This window comes from Apodemus sylvaticus, chromosome 7 (assembly GCF_947179515.1).
Source record: "Apodemus sylvaticus chromosome 7, mApoSyl1.1, whole genome shotgun sequence".
NCBI lineage: Eukaryota > Metazoa > Chordata > Mammalia > Rodentia > Muridae > Apodemus > Apodemus sylvaticus.
In genome coordinates, this window is record NC_067478.1 from 128,905,525 (window position 1) to 128,922,840 (window position 17,316).

Genomic DNA, 17,316 nt, shown 5'->3' on the forward strand with positions numbered 1-17,316 from the left:
TGATGATAATAATCATTGTTCCAAAATCTCCAGGGATTTCTCCAGACCCAAACTTTGCTGGGAATAGCTCAAAACTCACTTGCTTCTTCAGTAAAGGCAAAACATTGCACCATGTTCAAAGTAGCCACACACACAAAAAAATCAGCAAATCTCCAATAACTAGGAAATGCTTGTGCTGAGCCTCCAGAGGGGACGCCCTGGAAACTCGAGTGTCCACTGCTGGGATCATCCATGTGCGTGAGCGCGGCAGAAGGGAACACCTTGGTCTCAGTGGATTATGAACATTGCGGAAAGGTTCAAGGGGTGATTTTCCACAAGTACACTGAGGCTGAGGGTAAAACGCTAGGTTCGGTGGGCTGGGTTCAGAACGCCCACTGGGGCACAGAGCAAGGACACCTGCAAGGCCCATGTCTAAGGTGCACTTTATGCAGGAGTGGCTGGAGACAAGAGGAAGTCCCAAGTCACACACTCACAGAGCAAACTTCAACAATGAGAAAGTCATCTCAAACTGGGATTATTCAAATTTCCAAATTGTAAAATAATGACTCGAATTTTAACTTTTTTCAAAATAATCTTACTCCTTCTTGATCGATAGATAAAAAATTGTGTTCTCAGTATTAGAATTTGTTAGTAAGTTACTTTGGTTGCATATTTGAAAAGTTACCATGTATTACATATATGATGAAATACAAATGTGTACAATTCTAACCAATAAAAACATATTAGAACCTAAAAAACAAACAAACAAACAAACAAAATAAACAGAAAAAGAAATGCCCTAGAAACTTGGAATACCCAAGAAATAAACCACATATTAGATGATGTCCAAAAAGAACAGAGGAGTGGCCCCTGGTTCTGGAAAGACTCAATGCAACAGTATAGGGGAATACCAGGGAAGTGGGAAGGAGTAGATGGAGGAACAGGAGGAGGGAAGAGGGCTTATGGGACGTGCGGGGAGTAGGGACCCAGAAAAGGGGAAATCATTTGATATGTAAATAAAGAATACATCAAATAAAAAAATTTAAAAAAAGAAAAAGAAATGCTTTTGCTAAAAGTAAACTATGACCTCACGATTTGATACTAATAATTTTTATTAACTGTGCAGATCTCATATCTACCTTCTAAAAGCAGAGAAGTATTCAATAATTAATTTTTATAGTTACTTTTTTGCTTACATTATTTTTCATAATTCTCTCTTTTATTCCTGATAGTAATATGATGAGTAGAGCTTTGTTTGTACCCTCATCTACATTTGTATCTGGGGGCTGCTTCCAACAGGACTTTCCCCAAGACCACATATGCTTTCCCTACTCTGGGTTTTTGTTCATAAAGTCTTAAAAGACCATCTATTCATGTGCACTCAGTCATGGCATTCATTTATTTCAGATCAAATTAAAATGGCCTACACTGTGTTGAATGAAATAAGCTAAGCCTAGAAAGAATACATAATCTCACTTCTACTAGAAATCTTAACAAACAAAACTCATGGAGGCCTAGAATGGTACAGGGTTTGAGGAGCCAGATCTAGGAATATGAGAGAGATACTGGTCAAGGGATGCTAATTTGTTTAGGAGGATTGAAGTTTGAAAGTCCTCTGTAGAATGTGGAGGCTACAATTAATACTTTATGTTTCAGAAATGATAATAAAACATAAGCACTCAGACCATCTGAAAGATTGGTATGTGAAATTCTAGATATGTTAACCAGCTTAGTTTTATTTAAGTAGTGTGTATATGTGTGTGTGCGCATGTAGCTGCATGTATGTGTAGGTGTGTATATGTAGGTATATACATGTAACTGTGTATATATAAATATGTGTATATGGCTGTGTATGTAGAGGTTAATTTATAGGTATATGTATATTCATAGGTGTATGTGGGTGACTGTGTAGATGTGTGTATATTGGTGTGCATTGTGTAGGTGCATGTGTGTAGGTATGCATATATGTGTGTGTGTGTGTAGAGGTATGTTGTGTTATGTGTATAGGTGTGTATAGGTATGTGTATCTGTGCGTGTGTGTGTGTGTGTGTGTGTGTGCATGTGTGTATGTGTGTGTGTATATATATGTATGCATGTGTAGGTGCATATGAGTATGTGTAGGTATACATGTAGGTGTGTGTTAAAACATCACATTGTGTATGTCAAGTATACTTGAATATTTTTATCATTAAAAAAAAAACAATTATGGCCCATTTGTCTCTTCTACTAAAAACCACATAGCTAAGGCGAAACTTTAGGTTCATTGGGAAGGATAATGCTGCATCCTCCCTGAGCTGCCACCCCATTGCTGTGAACTCTGCTGTTAGTACTTTCAGCATATCGGAACCACATACAGTGAACTGCCTATTGTAAGTGCAGTGCATACAAAATTATTTTTATGGTACTACTAGACACAAAGTATAACAATGCTTTTTGCTTGCTTAGGTTGTCAAGGCCTGGCGTGTTCCTCAGAAGTCATGCAAGTTTTGATCATAGTAACACTGGCAGGTCCTGGGGTCTGCAGAAAAATAGCTGAATGGTGTTGGAATAACTTTGAGTCTATGATAATCTCCTTGTGAATGTTGGGCTGTCCCCAAAATCTGTCAAGAATATTTAAGAGGTAGGTAAATTTGAAGCACATTATGCAATGCAATATAACCTAATATAATGTGAACACATCAGCATCACCTTTTATAATCTGAACAATTTTCCCAGCTCTCATTTCTAAATGATTATATGAAAAGAAATTACTGTGTGTTGCATGTAATAATCAAAAAACAATCCACACTATTGTCAGCATGGCACCGGCCAGTGGTCTCATGTCTTTTTCCCAGCCCTGTTCATAGTCTGAGATCGAGACCACATGTTTCCCCTTGCCAAAGTCCCCAAGATTAGCTGCTGCCAAACAGCTCCACACTCCCAAGTTTCTGTGCCTAGCTGGGGGTGCACTCTTGCTAAGCCCTGCTCCACTGCAGTTACCTTTCCCCTAGAGCTCAGTTGAGTCACCACAAAATAGAAAACACCAGACAGTCTTAGTTTATAATCAGCACCGCTGGCTGAGGAATTTATCATCCTAAACTCATCAACTATTGTATGTTAGAAATTTTCCAGTGGTGGATTCTGGTGGATTCCACTGCCAGATCTAACAGGTTTTGGCCTACATTTTTCCTGATTTTGCTCTGCCTTTCCAGCCAAAAATGGGGTGTTCCTTTTCCTGCATTCCCTCTTTGCCTCTCCATTCCTTCATTGGGGAAAATTCCTCTACAACGGTGAATATCAGTATACCTATTTACTTAAAAAATGTAACACATGTTTATATACATATAATTGGAATGTCATATGGACCTAGATCTTCCCTATTTTTATTTTATATTTTCTTTTGTGTGTGTACGAAGTGGTGGTATGTTTGTGGTAGTGGTGTGTGTGTGCACATGCATGTGCCTCTGCTGTATCTGGAGGTCATAGAATCACTTGTAGGCATTGTTTATTGCCTTAAACCTCTGGAATCTAGGACTGGAACTCAAGCTACCATGCTTAGACAAGCACCTTTGCACTAGGCTGGCCTGCTGGCCTAGACGCTGTAAAGCTCTGTATAAAATCACAACAGACTTTTGATGCCAAGTGCTTCATAACAGGCAGTGTTGTGATTGAGGAAAGAACTGACCACACAGAGTTAAAATATCCATCATGGTGCAAATGCTACTTTAAACATTGTTTGTTTGAGAGAATTATTTATTTTATTTTAAGTGTATGGGTGTTTTGCCTTCATGTCTGTCTGTATACCATATTAGTGCAGTACTCAAAGAACTCAAGAGAGGGCACTGGATCCCTTAGGACTGAACTTAGAGACAGTCATGCATTGCCATGTGGGTAATGGGAACAGTACCCCAGTCCGCTGGGAGGGGCAGCCATTGCTCCTATTGACTCACTCATCTCTCCAGCCAGACCTACTTAGAGCATTTTCAAACATAAAAACACTGTTTCTTGGGAATTTTTATCACTAAAATATCTTGTTACATCTGATGAACCGTTAATGCTGTGAAGCAGACATGATTATCTCTTCTCTGAGGGTAGGGTCGGAGACACTGAGCTACTCTTCTAAGATCACCCAGCTAGGAAATGGAAAAACCAAGGCTCGATTCTAACAAGCCCAACCAACCATGGCTCCTGCTTCTTTCTTTCAGCTTCCATTGGTCCAGTCAAAACCAGAAGGAGACACTCTTCTGACTCTTTCCCTAGTGTCCTTTTATCTCTTTATAGGTAAATTCAAGTTTGGCTCAAGTTTAGACTTGAGATATCTAAACTTCCTTTCACAAGCCCTGTACTGGAATGTCTAAGAGTTTTATTTGTGCTCCTGCTAGTAGTAAGTCTGCCTCACAATTTCCTTTGGCACTAGACACAGTTTCATGACGAGGCCAAAGTTGAACCCGAGACCCCAGAAGGCCCTTGGGAATTTAGATTCTAGATCCAGTCCAGTGTGTGTGAGGTGTGAGGTGTGAGGTGTGAAGCTCCTACGTTCTGAAGGGAGCTGACAAGAGCACTAATGAGGTTGTTGAATTCCTCCAAATAAGCTTGCATCAGCGTGCTGTGACAGCTGAGCAAAGACACTGAGAAAGTACGGCTTTCTTCATGGAGCTGCTAATGATTGCACACCTTTGCAGATTAGCCAGTACAAGCAGCTAGGAGCTACTGTAGGCACAGAAGCCCGTGGCGGAGGATGACAGGAAACAGTGAAGTGGCTTGGCTTCCAGCTGCTCAATCAGGACCTTCACTCTTTAGTTAGTCACAGAATAAAGCATAAATATAACATGCTTGTGTGATAAACTTTACATAAGTAGCATAGGTAAGACACATGCATTTTAATACAAATATGTATGCTATGCATAGTCATCTTCAGTATATATTATCACTACAGATTTTTCCAATTTATTCTTGTCTGTAGAAATATGCACTGCAAATAGATATGTACGCACATAAAGATATGGGAAATTTGAATTTGGGAAATTTCAATTGGGAAAAAATTGGAGAAAGTCCATTTCTTTCAGTTTACTCATGAAGGTAAGTGGGGGGGGGCGCAGAGGCAGGGATGGGAGCAGATGTTGCTAGAGGTATCTGGAGGCTCTAGGAGCTAACAATAATTAGCTGACTGATTTTCAGAACCAGCTAGATAGAGATGGGGAGAATCACAGGGGTCAACAGCTGTAAGGAGAACGGAGGCTAAGCCTGGACTCTAATGTATTGTGGTCCCACATTCCATGAGGCCTGAGGTTTCTGCACGGGCTTGCAGCATTGATGAGTAAGCACAGATTTTCCCAATTCAGCTGCACAGAGAGCTGGGTTGAGAAATGAAATAACTCACCATTTGCTTCTTTAAAACTTTGTTCCCTGGATTTTACTTCACTTACTTCATACCACTCATTCTGACCTGGCAACTTATCTCCTCATTTCAAAGACTTTGAATCATAAACATAAAATATCCATCTATTACCCAGCTTTATAAAATTGCCACTAAGAGAAGAGATGAATTTTCTGAAAACTTTGTTTTTCTGGTACTTGTCTAGGGAATTTTAGGTCAAGTAAGTTATCGTAGAGCTATGTGGATGGTGTTCTTTGCTGTTCAGGGTTTTGTTTTTGTTTTGTTTTTTGACACCTGCAGCTGTCTGGGAGTTATGTAAACTAGGCTAGCCTCCCACTCACAGAGGTCCACCTGCCTCTGCCTTCTGAATGTTTGGACTAAACGCATGCACTTTCATGCACATCTTCAGAGTGAACTGTTAAAGGTAGTGATGGGAGGGCAAGTGTATGTGCTTATTGATTAGCTCTTGGCACAAATACTTGCTCTCCCTAAGGTGATGTTAAAAGTCATGTACATGAGGACTGATGACTGGTGAGATAGCTCACTGGGTAAAGGAAGTTGCTACCAAGTCTGACAATCTTACTTCAATCCTTGGGACCCACGTGGTGGAAGGAGTGAACTGAGCCCTCTGAACTCTGCATCTGTATTGAGGGATGCATGCTGCATACATACACCCACACCCACCCCTCCACACTCCCACACTCCCACAAATAGGCAAAAAAAAAAAATAAAGCAGGAGAGAAGTAGATGATAGAAAATCTGGGAAGACAGGACTTGCTAGTGTCTCTGGTTCCAAGTCTGGCCCCTCTTCTCTGTGTGGATGGTGTACACTCGTGTCTTACATGTCCGTTTCACCCTTTTGTGCCAGACTGCTACTGTGACTTATAAGTCTGCATCCTACAATGGACAGATCAAAGCTAGTTATCCAAGGGCTACTATTCTGAAGGGACCTTCAGGACGTCTGGAGGCTTTGCCCCCCTAGCAGGGTTAGTGTCCTTCTCAGAACAATACAAGGATGCCATTCACCTTTCCACCTCGTGGGTGCAAAGAGCAGCCCTCACCCAACACCAATCATGCTGGCCCCTTGAACTTAATGCTGTTTCTCAGACTATGAGGATATGTATTCCTGTTGTTGATAAATTATGGAGCCTCAGACATTTTGTTATAGCAGCAGCAACAGATCAAAACAACACAATTTATTTTTTAAACTTTAACTTTTTTTAAATTTAATTTGGAAATCTTACATTGTGCACTCCTATACATTGTGCTCACCTCCCAGACTTCCCATGTCTACCTTCCCTATGACTTCCCTTCAAAAAGAAAAAGCAAGTCTAATTGGTGTTGTCCATACACTTACTGAACCATGGTCAAATTCCTTGTGACTAGCACCCCCCCAAGGAGTATATTTTTCTCCACCTGTATCAAGGACGGAAGCCATCAACTGGAGAGAGATGTTCCCTGTAGGATTTCTCCTGTACCCACAAACATTAAAATGGCTTCAGGTGGCATCCCAGACCACAGATATCCATGTGGGCTTTGGTGGTAACACAGGTAGCAGATATCAACATGGCTCCTGGCCATATTAGAGTCACTGACCCACTCCTGGCCCTCATCAGCTGCACAGGCCACTGGCCTGAACATGGCCTTGGTGACTACATATACTACTCACATCAGGATGCCCCCCCCCTCGAGGCAGCAAAGCCAGAGGATATCACCAAGGCATCAGTCAGCAGCACAGACAGCACAGACCCACGTGGTTCTCAGGCTTCATTATGCCCTGGGCCAGCAGCATGGACTGTAGACACCAACATGATCTCCAGTGGCATGGAGGACCATGGTAGTCCTTTGAGAAGTCTAATCCAGAGAATGAACTTTTCTTCATCTTGGGCTTCCATTGTTGCCCAATGTGGGGTGGTGGGGGACACATTGCTGGGAGGCAGTTTCCTGGGCTGAGTCTGCATGCGCATAAGCTATAGGTTGATGCACACTACGGTACCATCTGTACTGAAAAATGATAACATGTCTACTAGCCCTGCTCTCATCCATCACCACCATCACAGCTCTAGTTCCTTAGCACACCATAGCTCCCACCTTTCCATCACATATTTGGTTATCACAGTGGTGCCTCCCTGCCCCCCAGCCACAAGGCTGCAGAGGTGCTTTGATGTCTTCCCAACACAATTTATTTTTAAAATATACCTCTATTCTATATATATAAGGCCATTTATTGAAGATATATATGTAGATGTCTTAGGTTTCAAACTACCTGCAGGCCAGGGTGAGAGGGACAAACCATCATCATAAGCCAAAGTGGAAACCATATGCTGTCCCACAGAGCTGACTGCTGATGTGTATTTCTACTAGAATTTAGAAGGAATTTCCTGTGGTAAGAGTCTGCACTGAACATTGAGCAAGAATGGGCTAGCTTCCTCCATAATTACATTGCTCATAGAGATGAGCAAGTTACCATCATAGTTTCTAAGTAAGGTTTTAGAGTTTGGCAACTTATTTCCTAAGATCTAGTAGCCATAGTGACATGAAGAAACTCCATTGCTGACCTGCCTTGCTTTCACAATGCTCTGAAGACTCATGGGGCAACTATGCCTATCAACTATGGGGCAGATACCATGTCTTAATAGCTGGTAAGGTGTAAGCTGTCTAGAATTCTGTAAAGTTAGCTTGTAACATTATGTCAAGGATAGAGCAGCACTGGAGCTAAGAGAAAGCCAATAAACATTTTCTGGATCCTTCCTTCAGAGCTGGGCACAGCTGATGACTGTCTTAAACCATAATTCAGAAAACAGAGGTCAGAGAATTGGATCTATATAGGCATTTCCCATTTTATTTTGTCTTATATGTAACATAGTCTATATGTTATGTATATTTGGAATATGTGGAACAAAGAATTATTTGCCAATTGCTATGAAATATTCCATTTTATCTAGCATGGCATTTCTGTACTATATTTAAGAAAATTTTCAGAGAGAAATACAAATATATGTTCAGAAAACCAGCGGGGAAATATGGGTGATGAATGCTATTGGATGGTAAAATATAATAAACAAAATTGAAAGGAGGCCCTAGTAATAGGAGACAGCTTCTGGCATTATATTAAACATTGAAGGTGGGCCACAAATCTATAAAGTGAAGAAATCCACTACATCTGTAAAATGGACAGAAAATCTACTAGAGGCAACAGGAGCTCAGTTCTGGATGAAGAAAGACAAGAATTAAATTTTGCTTTGCATTTCAATCATTTGCATATTTAAGCAGGCTTTATTTTAAAATGAAATCCTTTTGAAAACTTGTCTGAGGTGAGACTCTCTACATGATGACTGCAGCTTTTCTTTAAGGACTTTTGCCTGTCCTGTCCATCTAGACAGTTTAATTATTCATCTTTACAGGTAAGGAGATGATGGCTCAGAGAGATTAGAAAGTAATTTGACTGAGTTCATATGTGAGCTCTGAGACACGGACTCTGGTGTTTTCTTTTGCTTTCCGTTCCTTCTAGACCATTGTACACCATCTCATTATTAAGACCCTAAATGATTAGAGGATTGATTCAGGGTCTCTTAAAATCCTTCTTGTGTAATACGTATCCTTTTGCCTATATCCCCACTTTCTCTTTGAAGTAGAAATGTTCAAGGAATCTAAAGAAGTAGCCCTTGGACCTGAGGTTATCCTTCTGTGTTCTCTCCCAGGGTTCCATCTTCCTATTCCAATATGGACACCCCTTATAGACAAATAGTAAATGCTACCCTTCTCATTTATGGCACTTATATCACTTGCAATTTTCAGAGAAGTCCCACAAGGACAGAACTTTTCTAATATGAAGCCTCAGGGGAAAGCTTGAGTTGCTTCTCTTTATAATGCACATGCCCTTCCTTATTATTCTAAAGGTAATTTACAGTAGCAGAAACATATAATGTGACCAAATAGGCATGGCCTGATGTGTCTGGATAGCTGTAGTCAAAACAGTTAAGTAATATTCAAGCACCTTGGTGACACATGATCTGATTGACAACCAGTAGTACCCAAGACTTGGGACTCATTTTCTTCTGTCCAAGAGATAAGGATACACTCAGCAAGCTCACACGATTAATGTTCACTGCTAGTTAAATCAAGCCTTGGTCTCAGCACATCATCTAAGCTGACTTTGTAAGAATTAGCTAAAAACCTCACAAAAAGATGAGTTTAAACCTGTGTGAAATCAAACCAAGACAACCTGCTAACCAGGGAAAATCACAGCACTGAGAAGGGAAAGTGGGACATCCCAATCCTAACCAAGAATGTTTGCTCTTGATGCCTGCCTGCAGAGAGAGAGAGAGAGAGAGAGAGAGAGAGAGAGGAGTTCTTGGAGGTCCCATGTACAGGAGTAGTTAGTTGTCCAGCACAAACCAGACCTTGCTGGTCTCTCTCTTGTTCTCTCTCTCTCTCTCTCTCTCTCTCTCTCTCTCTCTCTCTCTCTCTCTCTCTCTCTCTTCAAAAGTATTTTCTTTTAAGTGAACAAAACATGAGTTTAGGGGAAAGTACCATTCAATATTTCTAATTTTTCCCCTCCCTAATTTCTTTGGAGATAAAAACTTATACGATAAAAATGGATTGCTTCGATCAATGTTTTCAGGCCCATTATTCTTATAGAAGTCATGATTTTAGAATACGGAATAAGAAAAAAATCACGATAATAACAACCTTCAGATTAAAGGATGTGATTTCAGAAAGGAATTTGAGTCTCAGTTCAGTTGCCAGAGCAACATACCATACTCTGGGTGGGATAAACCTCTGAAAGGAATTTCTCATAGGTCCAGGGCTTGAGGAGGCTAAGATCAAGCTTCCGGTGTGGTTTAGGGCCTGCTGAAGACTCTAGGCTTGTCAGTGGCTACCCACTCCCTGTGTTCTCACATGGCTTGTCCTCTGTCATGCATGCAGAGAGAGAAAGCATTTTCTCTTCCTTTTTTCTCCCTATCCCTTTACCTTTCTTCATTTCTCTTGTTACTAGACCAGGCATTATTTCCTGGCAGCCTGGCCTACTAAAATCTTATTTCATTCCCAAGGTCCTTTCCTCCAAACACCATGACATCAGTAGGGCTTCAAGATTTGACTTTTTAGTGGAGTCAAGAATTCAGTCTATAAAAATTGGTGAGTTTGAAAGAGTTAAGAAACCTTCCAGGAAGAATGATTTATGCTTGGCTAGGGGTGAAGACATCCTCTATTCCTACCCGTATGCCTGCTAGAAGAATTGATAAGACTCACTGCATTGAAGGGCTTTCTGCAGCTCTACTTTGTACCTCAAAGGTTTGCTTCTTGGAACCGGTTGAGTCTTGTGGCCTCTGGGTGTCAAAAGATCGCAGTGCCTAGTTCCTTTCAAAGATACTGGAATGCAAGTAAAGGACAAACATAGAATGAGCTGTTAGAATAAATTAAGTTCTGTTCTCCGTTTCAGAAGCAATTCCTAGGTGTTATTTCTCAGTGAGTCTTAACTGGTGCTCATTTGCATTCCGTATGGTAACAGCCACAGTCCAGGGATTTGCATCAGCTCTTTGAAGTTGATAGTTCTATGTTTTAAAATGCCTTATCTGTCTCTTTCCCAAAAGCAAATGGAATCTGTAGTTAATGAAAGAATTTTGCACATTTGGTAGTGAAGAGAAGCAAATCAATGACAAACTAGAAAAAGACCATTTTTCAGTCTTTTCCCATACATTTCCTTTAGAAAGGAAAGGATATCAGTCACTTAATTAGCTCAATGGCTCATGCTCTGAACACATTGAGGAAGGATGGCCTTTGCCATCAAATAAATCTGGTCTGCTTCACTGTGCCCTATAGGAATCTTGGGCGTATGATACTTCCAGCACATTGTCAATTCAACTGGATGGTAAGGCTGGAGATATGTAATCTATTCTCTTCCCAGGACACTTCGCCTTTGGTTATAAGCTGAAGTAAGTTCAAGTTTATATAAAGAGTTCTAGGATAGAAATAGTCACTGAATTATGAGTCTTCTCTAACATGGAAGACATTATATTTAAACAGTAATATAAGAATATGGTAGACAGAAAGACCACAAAGATGAAATTCTTTTTCACTGGAAAATAGCTTATAGCTTTGCTAGTAAATGGTTGCTACAGTAACATTTTATGTAGACGGCATTAGAAACATAAAAACAAAGCAACCCTTTTGCAGGGCTGTGTGACAGTCTTTGGAGAGTACTCTTCATCTTCACATTATTTCTTGTCTCTTCTAGCCTTTACACGCTGCTTCATGCTGTATCCTGTGTGCACAATGCACTGATAGTTAAGTGTCTAATTCCCCAAGGTCCCCCCTCATCAGTCTTCAGTGCTGCACCATTCTTACAATTTCTTTCTTACATTTACAGCTGCCTCATAGTTATTGCATATTTATTTTATCCCTTGGATTTTATGCATTTCACCCAACATCACAGAAGTACCATGAAGAGAAACATTTTGAATAGTTTATTCACAGCTTCATCTTCAGTGCCAACCAAAGCCTCTGACACCATACAGAGTAAATCCGTCTTTGTTGAACATGGTGGCCTTAGGCCCACACATGCCATTAGCCTTCATTCTCTGGAGCTTGCTGCCATGGGAAGATGATGTCACTCAGGTCTCCTTTCTAAGTGCCAGATGGATGCTTCCAGTTTCCTTTGCAGAGCATCTGTGAAGGTGATTAAGTTTGTTCAAATTCACTGACTGACAACTCAGTTCTTCACAGTGTGCTGTCATAGTCTCAGTTTATACGTTGTTCTGAGGTTACTTAGATTTTTTTAAGCCTCAAATCAGAAACTAGTTCATTCAGATGTCACAGCATGAACTGTGTCAGTTTAATTATCCCTGTAACAGACAAAGCAAATTAACCTCCACTGCTTATTGTCCCATCCAATCCTTTATTGGTAAAAGTCTCCACAACAAAGAGTATCCCACATTCACCCAAGGCCATGGGGGTGATTTTTCTTGTCTCTCAGTTCCTTAACTCTTAATCTCTGAATACCAGCTAGGGAAAGAATTAGGTGTGATGCCAGCAGGCACCACAGCACTTGTCAGAAGACCATTTGCAGCATCTGTGGGATTCTGAACCCTCTAGGCCATTGATTTCTGCAAACACAGTAGGCTGGCTGCATTGAAAGCAATTAATCCAGGCATTTAATGAACACCCCAGCCAGCAGGACTTACATTTTTTATATAGAAAACACTGGATGCTTCCTATCAGCTTTATGATGAGCAGGAGAAGGAGCAGAGGGGAACTGGGAGGCAGAGACAGTTAATTTGTAAAGTACCTTTTATAGCTTCGAGGTCCCTTTCTCACAGCCTCTTTCTGGTTCTACTTCATCTCTCTTTTTCACTTCTATTCTCCATTTCACTTCTATTCTCCATCGATTCATTCACACACTCTTTAACACACCGTGAATTATAGGGACGTTTTCCATTTGCCAGGCACCAACAAGGATAAAAATAAGGAAGGATCAGCAAAAGGATATAGTTTGTGCCCTTCAGAGTTGAATGTGTGAATAGGTACTCAATACCCCAAGGTCCAGGGAATTAATTTGCTTTCCATTGATATGATAAACACCCTGATGAAAAGCAAGCTGGAGAGGAAGGTTTTACTTCAATTTATAACTCCCAGGCCATAATTCAACACTGAGGGAAGTCAGGACAGGAACTCAAGGAAGGAACTAAAGCAAAGGCCACTGCAGACTGATGTTTGCTGCCTCGTTTCCCTGGCTTGCTCAGTTTGCTTTCTTATACACCTGGAGACCCCTGCCCACAGTGGCACATTGGGCTGGGCTTTTCCACATCAACTGTTAATCAAATACCCTGCCCACTTGCTCTCAGGTGGCGGTGATGGTGATTCCTTAACAGAGACTTGCTCTTCTCAAATGATTCCAGTTGTGTCAAGTTGACAACAAACAAACAAACAAGCAAACAGGCAGACAAACAGTCAAACTGTAAGTACAATCACCACATCACACTTTCTGGCAGAACTGTGTGTTTCTGTTTGATTCATATAGTCTGTGCATCAGCTCTGCCTAGAATTTAGACACTGAATATCCAAAAGTAGGATAAATAAACAAAAACTATCTCTTCTTCTTTAAGAAGCTCACAGTCTAGGGAAGAAGAAAAGAACTCTGAAGAAGTCATGTAAGAGAATGGTGTGCTCAGTTAAGTGCAGATCAGAACACTCCTACTCAGGTCCACTGACTTTTAGAGGCATTTATATTCAGGGTTATATTTAGAGTTTATATACAAGTAGGGAGTGCAAAGTGATGATTGGTGGAGAAGGGGCCAGTTCATTTTGAAGTTGAAGTATGGTTGGAACTAATTTCAAACTGGTGTCTTAAATCTCTGATAAGGTGTAACAGAGATAAAGTATAGTATCAGTTCTTAAATGCCCTAGTGAGGGACTAACACTATGGTTTCTCTTTACTTTAGTTGTTTTCTTTTACTAAAGATTTCCACGGAGTAAAACAAGTACAATTCTTAACCATGTGAGTGATTACTGCTCCCTTGACTCACAAAGTCCTCCCTAGTCTCCAGAGTGACTGACCAGTGACAGATAACCTGAGTAACTCTTAAAGGACAGTGTAAGGCTACAAGGAATGACAGTGCTGATTGAAAGGGCGGATCCATGTCCTGGGTCTAAGGGATATGGTTAAGGTAAACGGGAGTTATGAGGGCTGATCATGGTGGCACACTTTAATCCTAGCACTCTGGAAACACAGGCTGATCTCTTGAGTTCCGAGGTGAGTCTGGTCCACAGACAGAGTTCCAGGGAAGCTAGAGCTATACAGAGAAACACCATCTTTAAAAAACAAAGCAAAACAACAACAAAAACTGGTCTAAGGTCTGGAGAGATGGTTTGGCAGGCAAGAGCTCTTACTGCTCTTACAAAGGACTGGAGTTTAGTTACCAGGGTGCAACACCTGGCAGCTCTGAATTGTTTATAAATCCAGATCCGGGATACAGCACCCACGCCTCAGCTCCACAGGCACCAGGCATGCATAGCAACATTTAGGTAAAATATTCATATATATATTCTTCATGTATATATATATTAAAGTTTCTTTGTCCTTTTTATAGAACTCCCCTCCCTTTTATTAAAAACAAAACAAACAAACAAAGAAATATTAACAAAAAAACCATAGCTCTATAATTAGGTGATAAAAAGAACATATCTCTAGAGGGTAGCCTCAACCTTTTCATTGCCACTGGGGTGATAAAGAAAATGCCAGTGTCTAAGTTTACACAGGAAATCTAAAGGGAGAACATGGCCACCTTGGAAAACAGCCTGAGCAGTTTGTTTTGCTTGTGGCTGATGGTGAAATTAATTAGCAGGAGGGAAAGATGCAGTTCTGTGGAGTCACTCTGACCTAGATAGTAAGTGCCCCTGTAAAAAGCTTCCAATGCAAGCACAGCTCTTCATGACCATTGATAGCCCCTGGTAAAATCCTAGTGGCTGGGTCAGTACAAAGAATGGGTTGTTGACTTGTGTCATGAATGCAGAGGCAGGGTTCCAACAGCACAGTGCTTTGCAATGGGGTCATGAAATGACTTGGGGGCATCAAGGTCAGAGCAGTAAATTGAGAGAAAATTCCACTAACATCAACAGGGTGCAATACAGTCCACATGGGCTTTTACCTCATGGGCACATTTTCTTCCCACCTAAGCTAAGCCCCAGATTCCGTCCATGGAATCAACTCCTTGCACAAGGTCAGGGAAAGCTGACCTCAGTTAATTCATTATTTATAACATCTTTATTTTCCAAAATAATGAAAGAAATGGGTCTGATGCTATTTGTTTAGGCTAGCTGCTTTCTAAAACTGACTTTTGGAGTTCAATCTGAAAAAAAATCATATCACTCAAATAATTAAAGTCAGTGGAAATGCTTATCATGCTTCCCCGAGTCCAATCAGATGGTAAATATTATCATTATTGCTTGGAATTGGATGCACTTAGAGCTCATAATTGACTTTTAATTAAGTGCCAAACTGTTTGCCTCTGTGACACATCCCCTAAAGGTTTCTGTACCACTTCCCATTTACTTCACGTGCCTTCCCAGAGAAGAGAGTGCTGCAGAACATCTTGACTACAGATCCAAGGGAGGAGGCACTGTGCTACAACACGCCACCTTAAGAGAACTGCTACGGACTTTCTCCTGCTTTATTACACAGATACTCAGTGAGTCCTTTGACATCAAAAGCAAAGGTTTAGTTTGAAAATCAGCTCTTAAAAACAACAAACAAACAAACAACAAAAACAGGGGCTGGAAATATATCGCCCACACGTTTGTAGCAAATGTGCAGCTTGTGTTGTTCTTCATGTATATCCCTTAACAACTGGAGCACGGGCTGTCTCAGACTCTGTTGCTGACAATGGATCCCCTTCCCCTAGCTGCACTGCCTGGTTGGGCCTCAGTGAGAGAGGGTGCACTTAGTCCTACCAAGACCAGATGTCCCAGGGTGGCATGCACCCAAATGGGGCTTCCCCTTCTCTGAGAAGCAGAAAGTCATAGAGGGAGGGATTTGTAAAGGCATGAGGGGGAGGATGGGCACGTGACTGGGATATGATGCGAACAAAACAAATCATGAAAAAAAATAATTATGTGCAGACAAAATGGTTCTTGGGCCTCCTTGGCATTATTCAGAACAGGAAGAAATACTGACAAGAGTATAATGCATGTTTTACTACACAAGATAAATTATGGGGAAAAAAGTGACTCTGTAGGATATGTATGGGTAAAAGAAAATTAAATTGTTAATAGGGGAACAGACCAAGCTTTGAGTGCTAAGACAATGGAGAAGCCCACATCAGCATCTCCAGTATTGTTCTATAAAGACTGACTAGAAATCTCTTCACGCCTTTATGTGCCTTCACATTTATTTGTTCAGATGTTAAACAGTCATCATCAAATCAGAGAAGCCTTCCCTGAATGCCTATATTTGTGACTTTTCTCTATGCTTTGGATGCTTTGATGAAATATCCAGGCAAAATCAATGTATGGGAGAAGGATTTATTTGGTTCTCCATTGTAAAGAGAGACTACCGTGGCAGGAATCTCCTGGGGTGATGTTCATGTTGCATCCAGTCAAAAAGCAGAGGATGAGGAACACTCAAAGCCAGCTAGCTCTCTCCTTTTTATACAGTCCAGGACCTAAGCCCAAAGAATGCTAGATCACTAGCCCCCATAATTAGGGCAAGTTCCCCCACCCCAGTTATCCTGCTCTAGATAATCCTTCAAGGAGTGCCCAGTGGCCTATCTAAACAGTCCTTCATAGATGTACCTGGAAACTTGTCTCCTAGGTAAGGTCAGATCCTATCAAGCTGGCAATCAAGACTCCATTCACACTACCCTATATAAATAAGTTGTTTTATTTTCTTTCCGTTACTTGAGACAATTTATAACCAGGGAGTACATGTTTGTCAAGTGAATAAATTGTCTTTCTTAAGAATATAATTCAAATGAGCATTCATCAGTTATAATAGCACTAGCGCTAGCTGTGTGCCCCATGTTAAGCCTTCTCTGACACACATTTTTGCATCTCCATCATGACTCTTTGTATTTGTACTTTGCCTTTCTTCTCCAAGGCATCGTCTCCCACCTCACCAAGCAGTTCTATATTATAGGCTTTCCTACTACCAGCTCCCAACTAATATGTCATATACTGGCATATATAGATACATGTGTATTTCATTTTTTTAAAGATACAGAACAGTCTGTTACAAGACTCTACCACTCATCAACCTATCAGACTTCAGTCTTGAGACACTGACTATTGAGATGCTTTCCATCCGCATCTCCTTTCATTCTTACAGTGTAGCTAAAGCATGCATCTGTACACCTTGACTTAACAGGGTCACCATACCGATCACTGCCTTTCTTCACAGGGTGGTCCCACGATAAGCATAGCATCTGAGCACATGTCAGCTGTGTGTGGTGTATGTGTAATTTCTTTGGATACTGGGTGTAATTTCT

General features: G+C 40.9%; 1 pseudogene; it reads left to right on the forward strand.

Moving 5' to 3' along the window:
- Window positions 1-231: 231 nt before the first annotated feature.
- Window positions 232-542, forward strand: LOC127689858 (acylphosphatase-1-like; annotated as a pseudogene).
- The last annotated feature ends 16,774 nt before the right edge of the window (window positions 543-17,316 follow it).